Below are 15,127 nucleotides of genomic sequence, written 5' to 3' on the forward strand. Positions count from 1 at the left end.
TTTATTGCTTGTTACAGATAACCATTGCTAAATAAGTGGCTGAGTGACCAAGTGGATGAGTGATTCCATTCACTAGGTAAGTGAGTGTGTTTACATGCTGCTTAATAACATCAGTAATAGAAGTTTTGCTTTCATTCCAGCTGAGCAGACCTCGTATAAACACCTCCGCCCGGGCTGAAGTAACTTCACTGGCTCCAGCCTAATTTGATTTGCCCACGTATAGGTCTGATTACCTCTCAGTGTGCTTGGATAAATGATCTACCTTCAACTTGCTTGTAAACATCAAGAGTGTTTCATTGTGTACATGTGTACAGCACAGATACAGTGGCTGTTATATTGTGTGGGTACACAATGTTGCACTGAGGACCCGTGTTTTGTATGACAGATTACTGCTACTACTGCTCACTGCTGCTGTGCTGTGATACTATTACCAGTGCTTCTGTTAGTACTGAAACTTAAGTGTTAGCAGGGATAGCTGTAGCAGTAGTAGTTGTAGTTGCACTATTCATGGTACCTGTTACTTTACATAAGGCCTGCTAGCAGACACATTTAGTAATAGTTGAAGTGTCGTATTGAAACAATATAAGCAGTATTTGTACTTGCCTAATAGTAGTAGTACAAATACTGCTACCGCTGTTTCAGTATGACACCATACTATGCTCCTGTGGCTCTCACTACTAGTACAGTACAAATGCCACAAGTACTATGCATACTGAAACTACTTACTATTACTTCTACAACTATATATCTGCCCCTGTTATTAAGACGACCATTTAGTTAATGGCTGTACTGCTACTGTTAAAGTGTCCAGCACCAAGCCTACTGGCAGGTATAGTTGTAGGTGTAATATCAAAACATCAATATTAGTATTTGTATTTCTCCAGCAGTAGCTTGCATATGTTTAGCCATTATAGTTGTAATTGTATTATTTGTGGCACTTGTTATAGTACATTAAATGTATTGGTTTGACAGACATTGTATGCAATCACTAGGCCTATTTCTACTTCTCCTCTGGCTATACTGCCACTTTAAATGTTACCACCATCACCACACCGCTCACTGAAAATAAAGGAATCTCTGTCTGTTTGACTGTATTTAGATTTTTCTCAACAGCCGCCCATTCAATCAACTTCAAACTTGGCGGTCTCAAGTTGAAGGTTTTTGGATGAGTAGTCATCCATTATTTGGGGCGGAGCTGCAAGATTGAGGTTCTGCTAATGCAACTACCAGGCAATCTCCTGTTTCTTGCTTCGAATAGCAATAAAGAACATTTTTTAACTAGAACATATATAGATCAGCATGATAACAACTAGCTACAATGACAGAAACCATCTTTGGAAAACTGTCTTTTTTTAAGTTTGCTCCAGGTCCTGTTTGTTAACATGGTAGGATATATGAGCGTTACTGAAGCCGACAAACAGGGGGAGATCAAGATATTTTTGCTTGACTTTTTGGTAACTGACATGTCGACCGTCTTCTAAATTCCATTTAGCTGCTTCAGTTTCAGGGTCCTGGTATTGCTGGCGCCCTGTCAAACAGCCAGGAATAGAATGAAGCTATTTATTCATTTAGTTGATCACACCTCTGCTTTTTCTGCTGGGACTTGAGTCAAATTAACTGCTGTGAAAAAGAGCCGGCTTGTATGATTCCTCCCGTTGCTGCTCTAGCACATGAATACCTTTCAGGATTTTGTCACAGATAAGAGTTTGAGCAAAAACATTTTTCTGTGTGTTTTTGCTTTCCTCCCAAATTGAATGGAGTATGGCTCATTTAACAAACTCTCAGACTCTCTCAGTTGATACTGACCCTGAATCAGAGGTCCTGCGAGGTTGCTCATGAAAAAGTTCTTACAGAGAAGCAGGGCCGCTGCTGTTCACTGTGTCCAGTCAACACTTCTCTGTTTTACCCCACAGATTACATCTTTGCTCATAATAGTTGGCTTGTTAAAGATATTAAGAAGTCCTGGTATCTTGTTAGGCTAGTTTTTACTGAAGCCACTGTATCTACGCGAACACTTTAAGAGATATTTTTAAGTGTGATTTGACGTTGTGTTTGAGGAAATGCTGGGCTCAGGGTGATTACTCACTCGCACAGTCTCATGTCCACAGAGGTTCTTTTCTCTACTAATTGGTTTCGGCTGCTCTATTCAAACTCACAAACACCTACACATATGCATATTATGTAAGCCCCAGATGAACTTAATGGATCAAATTGATTTATTTCCTCTGGTAATGTTTGCAAATTGCCAAAAGTATAATGGTAAAAGTCTGTACTTCTTGGGTGCATTTTGTAAGGTTGTAACGACCATAGATAATATTCATAAGAAGGCTGGCAGCACTTGAAGGGAGATTTGGGTAAATACTCATTAAGCAGTGTGTCAAGCCAGGGCAAGCTGCTTGTCAAGGTTATTATTTCACCCAAAAATAAAATCAAAGAAAAGCATCAGAGGGCCTATGAATACCATTTTAACATACAGTATACCCCCAATCAGGCTTTACTAACCTTTTATCTTGTAATAATCCTATTGCATAGATACATCATCAAACTTTTTTGATCCCGCGCCTGGGAAATTCACTCTTTACAGCAGCAGATAGTCAGAATGGGGTAGACAGGAGAATACTTGAGAGTATGAAACAGAATAATAAATTAAATCAAATAAAAATACAGAGAATACAATCATAATATTCACCTATCATTACTTGAGTGAAGTGCAGTGGCTGATGATGATCCCACGAAGATGCTTACTGTGTTTGTGCATTATCATGAGAGTAAAAATAGAATGTAGAAAATAGAAAGAGACGCATATACATATAAATGCAGACTATTATAATTTTATAGGCAAATAAAAGTGCAATTACAAAATATATATTTGGTGATAAACCCATTTGGAATTAAGGTTTTAGATTAAAGTTTTTTTTTCCAACTGTTTGGTGTCTTGTCCTGAGTGTTTGAGCTGTAACCAGCGTTCAGCTCAGCAGCTGACGGACCCCTGCAGTTTTACACCCTGTCACGTAAACAGGAGTTCACTGGGTGATTGGAGCAGGTATGATGTTGTGTCCGCGTGGATTATTTCGCTTACCCTAACACTTGATACAAAACTGTCACTGACACACAGAGTATAAACAGCAATAAACGTGATTTGTTGTTTTCATGTGGTGCTGATTGGTATATGATCACATCTTTGCCACATAAGTGGAAAAAACAGATTGTGGAAGGCTTATATTTGGCTTTTCTCCTCTGAGACGTTAAAAATACTATTCCAGGAAAAACAGTTTTTGCAGGGTAGTAAATCTATTACAGGACACTTCACCCTTTGCCTGAAGTTTCTGCTTTTCTCAAGTACCAACACACACACACATACACATTTTCAGACACTCTCCTGAGACGTCCGCAGCACCAACGTGAAATGTTTATAAAAAACCAGGTCGTTGTTGGGAACAAAAGCTCCCTCTGAGAATTTCGCAATGAGTTTTTAATAAAGCTGTGAAGGTTCCAACTCCCCCCCCCCCCCCCAACACAGAAATCACTACCACTGCCACCGACACAAACACAAACACCCCTTCTGTGTCTAATGCACTTCTTACACAGCTACGTTGGCTCTTAGTTACACTGGCAAGTCTCATCCTGTTTGATGGATTAAGTGTCTTTGCCTTTTGCTACCTTGGCTTCTATACTGACGCACATTCAGCACATAGCAGGGGTTCTCAAGCTTTTGCAAGCTGGGCCCCCCCAAAGCTGGTTAGGGGCATTTGGGGCCCCCCCGCCCCTCAATTTGTTGAATTTGTTTGCTGATACAGTGTGTGTGATGTTAATAAAGTTCTAATTGCAACGTCGTGGTCTTGTGAGTGTGTTTGTATGTGTGGCTGTGAGCGACTTGCAAACAAATAATGAATAAGGCTGTGCTAGGCAATGGTTCCTAACAAAACGAACAGTACACAATGTAGACAGGGACAGCACAGAATAGTATTCAAGTGCTGGTGTTTTATTTGTTGCAACACAGTGGATGATTGAAGATGTAAAGGAAGGTGTTAAGGAGAAAAGGGCCAGCTGCAGTTGGAAGAAGTTTGCTAGCTAGAAGGCTTCCTCTTGGGGCTATGAGCTTTATAAAAAAGACTGTGGAGCAAGTTACTCCTTAGATTAGGCCATGAATAGGCCTGGTGCAAGTGCAGGAAGGTTTTACTAAGGAAGGAGTGAGTCTTTAGTGCAGCTGTGGCTGAGGGGTAGAGTAGTCGGCAGTTCGATCTCCAGTCTGACCCATCTGCATGCCGAAGGGTCCTTGGGCAAGATGCTGAACCCTGAATTGCCCCCATAGAATAACAAAGTGCTGCGAATAGATGCAATGTATGAATGTGTGTGTTATTTTTTTAATTAAATTTATTTATTTTTGTCTGTGACATTGCGCCCCTCCTGGAGAGTGTCCGCGCCCCCCACTTTGAAAACCACTGGCATATAGAATCATTCACATGGAGCTAAAGTACAGTGTACAAACAACCTGCTTTGCCACTTTAACACAAGGATTTTCAGGCCAATCTTAGCTTATCACAGACATATGAACGTTGACAAACAGTCAGTGGCGTATTCCCAAATGAGTTAAAAGTCCTTCCTACAAAATAATTATATTAACTAAGGACATATAAGTAATGTAATAATGTTGGTAGCATGCTAGTTAGCCTGGAATGCTTAAAAGTGTAGATCTTAACCCTCAGAACTTTTTAACAACCATATATACGAATTGTATGTGTGAATGTTAAAAGCTACACTGATTACAGTTTGATTTATAACCAGTGTCAGTCAAGCTCTATTTTCTATCAGGATTCTATCTACTAAAAGTTGTAAATGTTCACATCACTCCAATGCGGCAGTGGATGTAGTGTGAAGCAACGCGTGACACCTTGGTCAGAAGCCAGTCGCGTCAGGTTTCAAGGTTAGAGAGCAATGAACCATGACCTCAGACACAATGACGCACATGAAATGCAACCGATTACACAACAACAAATTCATTTTCAATTTCATACTTTGAACTGTTTGCTGTCACCGCAGCCGCTTCTGCTCAGTTAGTCTACGTATGAAAACAGAAGAAAAGACCAGACAGAGAAGAGGAGAAGAAAGAAGAGAGACCCACTTCCTGCCTTTGTTTGTTCTCCTTCTCCTTTCATTTGTTTAACCTATAAAAACATGACCAGGCAGCTCATCACCTGCCTTTCAAGGTCTTGAACCAATTCAGTTGTCAACAAACCAGCCTCCCTCGGCTGACACACTTGTTTTTTTGACAGGGAATTTTGTTTTCCCTCTCAAACGATCGTTCATAAGCTGAATCCAAAACTTACATTAGACAAAACAGCATGAATCCAACAGTGTAATGTATAAAAAGGTGAGGCCCTCTTCAAGCAGATATCAGAAAACAGATATTTCATTAAAAGCACCAGATGGAGTGGTAACATCTCTCTCTGCGAGTGGGAGTTAGATAAATACCTGATGCTAATGTGGATGAGAGGCAGTTTACTCACACCCGAACACACCGACAGCCCCAGAGTATGCAAAATCCAAATAATACCTGCTGTAAGATGAATGTCCCTGCTTTGTTGTCTCTGATGATGCTTCCTACTGGCTGGTGGAGAGTGGATCAGGTGTGTTGTTTTCCATTCATTTGACCGCATTTCTCAGTCCAAGGTTACTTATTACTGAGTAGTCCTACACAGGGTAAAGTTTTATAGGTGGCAAACAATGTCAGGTTAGGCACGTTGTTTTTCATCTAAAACTTTTATCTATATTCACAATGTAATCAAATAATCAAATGAAAAATTCTATGCTAAGGGGATCACACATAGTGTCAAATGACTTTATTGCATCATTAAAAAAATCACCCCTCCTCCCTCCTTCACGAGATACAAGCGCCCAGATTTTTAGCTATCCATTACCTCTGTAGAAATATGGCAACTGGAGACGAAGATACAATCTTGCAACCATATCGTTTTGAACCAGAGTTAGGTGGGCCGAAGCCTGGCTGCGAGAGCTCCCAGCGCCCCAGCTCCCCAGCACAGCCCCGCAGTGGGAGCAGTGGGAGCTGGAAGTGGCGCAGCAGCAGATGCAGAATCCACACTGTTGAGTCAACGTTTAGAGGTGTCCAGGGGTCTCCACCTTGACGATCGGCATGTTTATGTGGCCACTTAGATGTCTGACGGGTAGCAGCAGCTAACGCTAGCTTGCAGCGTTAGCTCGCTAACGCACTCCACCGTCTCCCCGGTGGAGCCCGGCTCGGCTCCTTCTCCCTGGGGAGAAAGGGTTGAGCACGTTGGCTCCAGCTAATGATGGTGGGGGGTGGTCCAAGGCCATGTAGCGAGACTCCCTACATGGGCATGGTTGGAACATTACGTATTTTTTGCTCGTAATCCCATTCAACGCCATCTAGCGTATCGTTTCTGACATAGAGGGACCACAACAAATCGCGAGAGTTGTTCTTTTCCAGAGTTTTTGGGACGGTAGACATGCCAGATACCCAAATTATCGTGAAGAAGCACTACAAAAGTGGAATTTTCATAATATGTCCCCTTTAATGCCTTCCAACCACAGCGTGACTACTGGGGGCAGGAAACAAGCTGTGTGCGTTCGATAGAAGCAAGTGTTTTTTGAACCAGTGTGAAGCCTTGACTTTGGCATTTCGTTTTTGAAATTGGAAGTAACCAGATTTGCTAGCTGTCAATCACATGATTTCCATGACGCAAAGCATACCATCCTCTATCGTCTATTTTGCTCTAAATTAATCCTTAGTTTACAAAATACTTGAAACTAGAGATAGAGCCCATACACCTCTGTTGAAAATGTTTGCAGATGTTATAAATAAAGTGAGAAGTAGAGTCATTTTCTCAATGACTTCAATAGAAACAGAATTATCTGCTGGTCATTTGAGAGAACACACGTTTCAGGCACTTCCTCATTGGCTTCAGTTTCCATTCCCAAAGTGAACATCCATTTTCATAAAGGCCATGGACAGAAGTTAAACATGGGACTATTAACCAGCCTACTAATTTACAGCTGAGAATTTGCATGTTGTTACGATACGACAAAAGATGTGACTATAACTGAAAAAATTATGAAATCTTGAGTGATACAAAATACTGAAGACCTTTTGGGTATCTCTTCAATTTTTCCCACTGGAAAAACTAAGACAGAGTTTGACTGAGGAGCGAGGTGAACACTGACCTTTAAAAGTGTCAAAATGGGGCTGAATATACTGTTAATCTTAGGGATTACTACACATTGATATGACCTTTTGAGCCAATGTGCTATAAAACATAATAAGAAATCCAATAACACCACCATTGTTTCCCAAAACCTTTATTTTTTCCAGGGGCAGAGGCTAAGTTAAGAACTGCTGTCATGGCTATTGCCATGCTCCACAGAGAATAATATGCCTCCAAGTCCTGGATCTGTAGTCCTAATCCAAACTGTATACAGACACAGAGAACAAAGCTCTGCCTTGATTCAAACTCCAAAACAAGGGTATAAAATATCCCAGCTTCTCCTTTGTCTGTTGTGTTCTAAAAATGGCTCGCATCAGTGCGTACACCGCAGCGGCCAACTCATGATTTAATGGCTCTAACTAATGTCTCTGCCTATTCACAGATTCCAGTGACGACAAGAGACGGAGACGTAGAAGTGAAGTATTTGTCAAACGCTTTTGGACCACTGCATGCTCTCATAAAGGTAAAAGGTTTTGAGGAGTTTTAAGTGAATTGACTTAAAAGAGGAAAATACAGTATCTCATCCAAATATGCTGTTCAAATAATTGTTCGCCAATTAACGTTTCATGTCGTGTTTGTTTATAGTGTAGAAAAAACTTTATTAAAATAAGTGAAAGTTTTGCAAGAGGTTACGCGGTGGACTAATTTATGCACCGACCACAGAGCAGTGTCATCTCCTCATCCAAGTCTTTGTAAGAAAGTGTAGTACCCCAAATATCAAACATTTCTTTTAACAGCTTAGGACTCGGCCCCTCGGGAGATATATTACATGGATTTACACAGCGGATGATTGTGCTGACATGTTTCTCCTGGGTTTATAACTCCGTCCATAGCACTGTAGAGCTGTGACAGCATAACAACAACAAAAAGCTGTTTTATACAGCAACTCGGTGGTGAGGTAAATGGAAAAACAGAAAGGCCACACTGTTGAAATTGGGAGAACTACTGGTACTTTTATTGAGGCTTTTAAAATTCGACACAATTACACTTCTCTTGATTATTTACTTTGCATTACCCTGCAGTATGGACAGTGGAATCTGTCACTTACAATTAGTCGTTCTATACTCCTGGAAGTGATCATATGGCCTGAGCTGAGCTGCACTTAAACTCGGCTCCAGTTAATGTTTGAGGAAACCACTTTGGAACGTAGACACAGAACCCTCTGTGGCCTTTGTTTGAGACAAGTAGTTAAATCAATTTCCTAGAAAAGTTGTTAGGCACAAGTTCTCCAGGAGCTATAGCTGCAAACGTCAAGTGTGCCTCCTTTTCTTCCTCTTTTTCAAGCTTGAAGGCTCCATTTATATTTGCCCAAAGTTTCCCTGAGCTAAGCCTCGCTGACCTATTACCCAAAGTCCCACAAAACCAGGTTTGTTCAAGTCCCTTTAAAAAAGCACACACACACATATACACACACACGTTTGTGCCAGATGTTGTTCCTTGTTTCTTTCCATATACACATAAAAAATATGTTTTGAACCAAAGAAAAAAACGTTTGTTCTAATGACATCAGGATCTGCTTGTTGTTGTGCAGAGCTGCAGCAAAGTGAGGTGCATTGTTAGCTAAATGAAATTTAAAGGCTGTCAGTGTTTGACAGATATCCTGCCGTCACGTTCCGCTTTGATTAAAGCTCCTACAGCGCAGTCCTGCGCTTCCTGAACTGCCGCTCAGTCTCTCTGAATGCATCCACGCTTGTCTGCTTCAAAACACCTACTTCAGCAGCATTTTTTCTTCCAGGCACGGCTACTGGTGCTTTAAGTCATTATGTATAATAGGCTCTCACAACATGTCCAGCACCAACAGTTCCTCTGTGCAAGTGCAGTGATCTGTGAAGTCCTCTCTGCTAGTGTCTACATAACAGCATACGTATACAATAATAAAGAACCTGTTCAGTGAATCCCTATGCAGGGAATTATGGGGTGGGACCTGGAGAACTGTGTCTGTGGCTATATTCAGGGAACATGTGGTTTTTGCACATGGCTCAGTCCATCAGCCATGAACGTCTCTACTTATTACTGACCGTTTTAGTTCATATGCACAATCTGTAGCTTTGTCTCAATTCAGGGGCTGTATCTTTGGAGGCTGCATTTGAAGACCAATTGCGTTAAAGTGGTGCAGCTAGGGAGAAACTAAGGGTTCCATGGGTGGATCCTTCTCTGTCCACTCTGTCCCCGAGTTCATTGCCCTTCAGTGGCAAACCATTTCTCAAAGAGGTAAAGGCGCAGTCAAGTGATGAGACTTAAGTATCAGGCTTTAAATAAACAGAACAGTGAATAGTACACATGTTAAAAAACCAAGACCTCATTTGTACTTTGGGTTTAGGGCTAAGTAGCTAATTGTAGCATTACATACTGGTTGCATTGCCGTTGTGAACGTTTTACGATGCTGAAGTAAGCTTTTAACTTAAAGCAAAAGATGATTTAGCTTTGTTTTCCTGCCCTCCAGGTAAATCCAGCGAACTTGGATGAGTTCCAGGAAAACAGTGCTTGGACAAAGTCAAAATTTTGTGGTGATAAACCTAATTGCTTAGAAGTTGAAACATCATTCAAAAATAGAATTTGTGAAGGAGTCTTGTGAAATTATCTGAAGTGAAATTAACACAGTGGCAAGTGTGTGTTCCTACTGTGCGATAACAAATACCTTCTGTGATATCTGAATACTCTCGCCAGTCTGCAGAACACAGTTTAATGTGGAACCAGCTGATTGGTCCGAAAACCTCTGAAATGTAATCAATGAGCTGCAAAGCAAACGGGAGTTTAAGGGCAGGCTCAATAATATCCCCCAGCTGAAGTTTTTAAAACTTATGTAAATCTTAAAGATTTCCTAATTAGGAGGAGGAGACGTTTGCATTTCTGTGAATCACACAAAAAAGGGTCTGAACTGACTCTGTATGGAGAGGTGAGGAAGCAGGTGAACGTTTAGTCACTGTCAGACTTCATGGTGACAGTAAATTCCCTCTGAACTGCCTTCTTGATACCTGCACCTTCTCTGAGCAGTGGAGGTCGTGACACCAATGCCAATTAATGCCAGTGGTTTTCAAAGGAAGTGTTCAGCAGTCACATATGTTTATAACATCAGGTTATCCACATTCTTTTCCATATACTCATTCTCCACTCTCTCCTTATGCGACTGACCTCTCACTCATACAACCACGAAACAATGTCAGTAAATTAAGGAGCTTTTGAGCTAATTGACCAATAATGACAGTAAGAGAACATCCACAGATGTGGGATATGATTCAGTAATTGAATGAACCCATATTAATCTATATAACCTTTTCACTTGGAGAGATGTTTACTGCTTTTCATTCGGAATTAACATTACAGAAAGCAGGTAGGAATTGGTTATTGGTTAACTCCAAAAGTTAAAACTTTCTGAAGAATATAAAAATAACTAATAATTTTTTATATCCGTTGCGTGATAGAAACATCAACACGACCTCTCACTCGTGGAAAATCCCCCAGAAGATCTCCTACTGTATTTTCACTTGGGGCTTATTTCGATATTATTTCGAGTTTTTACTGGGGGCTGGCTGGATAAACCCAAAGGCCTCTTACTCAGACATTTGAATCCTCACATATCAGGATCTTCTGACATGATTTTGAAATCAGTGCATGTCTGAAAGCAGCTGAACAAATTTCTTGTCCCAAATGCCTCTCTGTACACAAACTCTTGGATCGCGAATATATGCTAGACTGCAGGTAAATCAAAACATCTACTGATTGCATACATCTGATGCTTTTCTGGGACATAACCTTATTTACACTCTCCCTCTCCTCCACCACAAATAAATGTTCAACCACGGAGGAGCAGTCTTCAACACGAGATGGAAACTGTTACAGGATGTGGCAAAGAATCTTTGAAGGCCGTAGATCAGGTATGAGGTAAACATGTCACCATTATGTATGGCTCTGTGTAGGAAAAGTGCTTTAATGTGTTCACTCAATCAAATGTTCCGATGGGAGGCAGCTCAGCTCGGCGACGTGTTGCGCTGCAGAATGAATCAGCACCGGGAACACTGTAATAGCCCTGCTCGCCACCTTAAATCATCTCTCCACGAACACACGAAAACATTCAACAGTGAGATTGTGTCGCTTTAGGTTTGGCAATGTTGTAATGCACTTCATAATCTTCAGGAGATGGGAGTAAACATAAACTTAAGTCACAGCCCAATATCAAAAACAGAGAGACTTGTTTTTATAGGTTTATAGCTGAAACTTCAACACTCTTCTTAATTGGACATTCATAGAAACGTCAACGTACAATATAGATTTATTATTACACACACTTATTGAAAAGGGTTTTCACAACTCTAGTCTAAGTGGGAAATATTTGATCATGTACTGTTCTTTATATACAATGTTTACTCATCTTTATTTTGAACACTTTTGAATAATAAGCTGAATAGAGACATGTTCGTACAACCATGTGACCGAGACGAGAGAGACAAAAATGCTCGTGAACAGATAAAATCCCACTAGAGGCTGGTGCACCCTCTTGTAGAGACCATACAGGACTGGATTCTATGACCTCACTGCAGGATATCAAAAATACACATATCTAAACGAGGATGTCCCAGAGCTCCAATTACCGAATATACCAGGTTTCTGCAGGACACTGCACACACAAAGTTTGCTCTGAACTCCAACAAATGGAAATATACAGTGACACCAGTAAAATGCATATTATTTTTGAGATATATTATATTGCCATCTCTGTCTTTTTTTTGGTGTTGCAATGACGACACAAAATTTAACACTGTAACACACTTGTTCCCAAGCATTGAAAATCCGGGCAATTATTGTGTATTTAAAAAAACGTATATGCTTACATGTAACATTCAACAGCATAAACACCCCTCTAATGCCGACACCATCACACTGACGTTTACATCTCTTCAATAAGTGACACATTTCACCTTCAAAGAACACAGCAGTGTTTTAATCAGCTACGGCTCTGTTATGTTGTCAGAATTCCTTGTGTTGTTACGATAGTAAGATCAGCTGCGTCATGCGTGTGCACTGTATGAATTGAGTATAGGATTGTTCAGCAGTCATGCATAATTAGAATATCCTGCTGTACACAGTATGTACACTAGGTGGCAGGCTTTGCCCACTTTGTACAAGGCTTCAGTCTGCCTTGGAATAAAATGTCACGTCATGGCAGGGGAGAGTGAGGGTCATGCATAGGGCAAACGTTACAATGGACGTCAGGTATATTGCTTTTCTGTGCATCATCCCATCATTGAGATCTCGTTCCCAAAAACAACATGCACACAAAGACCAATGGAACTAAACTAAATAGAGCACCGGGTGATCATCTCCCTCTTTGCTGCCTTCTAACCTGCCACTATCTGTTTCTCCCATCTTTCTTTTCCCCTCTGGCATCAAACACATCTCAGACTGCTCTCCTCTTCCCCTGCGACCCTGTCCATCTCTGTCTCATTCCTCCATGCTGTCTGATTCTTTTTTTCTTTCTTTCACACACTTACACTTTCTTCTCTGTATTTACTTCCACTTCTGCCTGCACCCTCCTCCTAGTCTTTTTCCTTTCCTTGCATCCTTTCCTCCTCGTCCACCTTTCTCTGCAGGGCAGCTGGAGAGTCTGGCATTTCTCGAACAGCAGGGGTGAGGATGGGGAGGGGATATCTGCACCCAGCTCCAGCTCATGCTGGGCAAAGAGAGGTGTGTGTGTGTGCGTGTGTGTGTGACTGATGATAATGAACATGTGACGGAGACCCCACACTCAACCTGCCAACACTTCTCTGCTACCGTCCGTGTGAAGTCCACCACACAAAGAGTCTCCCAGGGTCCTCGTCTCCACTTCATCTGCTTGGATTAAACTAATTGCTTGGCACGCTCAATTTCAGTTTGGAGTGTTTTGGCACAGCTCTATGATAAAGACGATAGCAAAATAATGTGGTGACCACTCACTCGAATGAATTACAGTCAAACTGTAGCCAAAGAAATACCTCAGAAGCACTTGAGGTATTTCCAAGGTGGTGTATATTGCTCATCACGGACTCTGCTTTCATTTAGGGACTAGCTTATTAAAATTGGAGTCACACACTTCCTGGGACTCGAGCCAACTGAGAGAAGTGTCAACTCTTCTGAATACAAGGACACGGATGAGAACTTGTTTGTGTGTGTGTCTGCTGAGGGGAACTAACAGACATATTCAAATAGTCAGGCTGCGAGTGAGCAGCCAGCGAGGAGAGAAGGGGGTGGTCATGGTTCAGTCTCACTGGCCTTTCAGCAAACGAGAAGGGATGCTATAGAAGAGGGTGAGTCAGAGAAGAGAAGATGAGGAACAACAGCAGGTAGGTCAGCGATGATCGCCTGCTGCGTCAGTCTGATGTGCCTCTTTAGCTTCGGCGGTGATAAGAGAGAGAGAGGCCGAGCCACGGGTCGTTCTCCCTGCTCCTCTAAAGTGAAAAATAATTGTATGGGAAGTGAGGGGTTGACACACAGAGGGGGGAGGAGGAGGGGGGAGACGGAGAGAATCAGGGTGGAGCGAGTTAGAGCTGAGTTGCTGTGTCGGGGTCAGATTTGCCGGTGCAGCCCCGGTATGGGCGAGGAGGAAAGGGCCGGTCGCGGTTCAATTCCTCGGCTTTTCATGAAAGACAGCAGCTGGTCGGGGATCTCAGCGAGGACGTCTTTAGCCAGCCGGGCCATGCTGAGGACCTGGTTGCCAGATCTGTCGATGTAGTCTCTGAATGGGACAAACTGGAGGCAAAGAGAAATAATATTTAATTTTTGTTTTTTAATTGCATACACAGCAGATATTGAGGTTGCGCCATCAGTTTCAATGCTCTTTTTAATAAACTGAGGATTAAGTGCCAAAATAAAACTTTTCTTGCTGTTGTGCTTTGATTTGAACGTGACATTTAGAGCCTCCTCTCATGAAGCCCCTCATTAATTTGACCTTTATAATGGGTTTCTTTTATAGAACTAGGCAGTGCTTTACCTTGACAAATAGATTGCAGTTTGTGCAGGCAACATTTTTGTCAGTGCTGGACTACGCAGATGTGATTTACATGAATGCTGCTACACATACTCTCAAGCCAATGGATGCTTTATATCACAGTTCCCTAAGGTTTATTACAGGTGACAGTTATCAGACCCATCATTGTATCTTGTACCAGAAAGTAGCGTGGCCTTCACTTGCCACACGTAGGGAACAACACAGTCTATTTACAAAGCAATGCATAATAAGCTAACATTTTCATCCCTTTTAAAAATTAGAAATCTGGATCACCGGATACACTTCCTCAACAACACATCATCCTTGACAAACCCTACATACACACGGAACTGGGTAAAACTGCATTCAGATACCAGGCTCCTCATAATTGGAATAAACTTCAGGACTCAATTAGGCTAGATCGTTTTTAACCGAAGAAAAGTTAAAGTTTTTTTTTAAGGAAGTTTTCGTTGATGTGGCTGTCTTATCCCGTTAAAAAAAATTCTACTCCTCTGTATTATAATTAAAGGCACAATTGTAAATGAGAGCTCTGCTATCAATTGGTTTATACCCTGTCTAAATAAAGGTTATCTCTGTATATCTATAAAGTGTCAAACTGCAAAAGACAGTAAGTTGTGACTCTTACCTTTTTCCTCAAAGTTATATAGTCATAAAGGATATAATGCTTAGGGGTAAAAATATGTTCACCGACACATGCGACATAACAAGAATCTCAATTTATTGCGTTGCCTTGGATATCTTACAATATAAAAACAATACTATACCAAAAGCAAGAAAATGAAATACTCTGAGGGAAAAGAAAGTTCTGTTTTTAGTTAAACCTGCAAGTATATGAATGTTCTACAGTGATACACATGACATTACGATTAGTGTTGAAAATATCCAGCAGGGTTCATTCAAGCTG

At 41.3% G+C, this 15,127-nt stretch overlaps 1 long non-coding RNA gene across 1 annotated transcript in view; it reads left to right on the forward strand.

Moving 5' to 3' along the window:
- The window catches only part of LOC128442265 (uncharacterized), an 82,744-nt gene that overhangs the window by 14,968 nt on the left and 52,649 nt on the right, over positions 1-15,127 (forward strand). Inside the window, exon 2 of the long non-coding RNA XR_008338816.1 lies at positions 7,624-7,704. This is a non-coding gene — a long non-coding RNA (uncharacterized LOC128442265). The remainder of the gene's footprint in view (positions 1-7,623; positions 7,705-15,127) is intronic.

Source organism: Pleuronectes platessa, chromosome 6 (genome assembly GCF_947347685.1).
Source record: "Pleuronectes platessa chromosome 6, fPlePla1.1, whole genome shotgun sequence".
NCBI classification, from domain to species: domain Eukaryota; kingdom Metazoa; phylum Chordata; class Actinopteri; order Pleuronectiformes; family Pleuronectidae; genus Pleuronectes; species Pleuronectes platessa.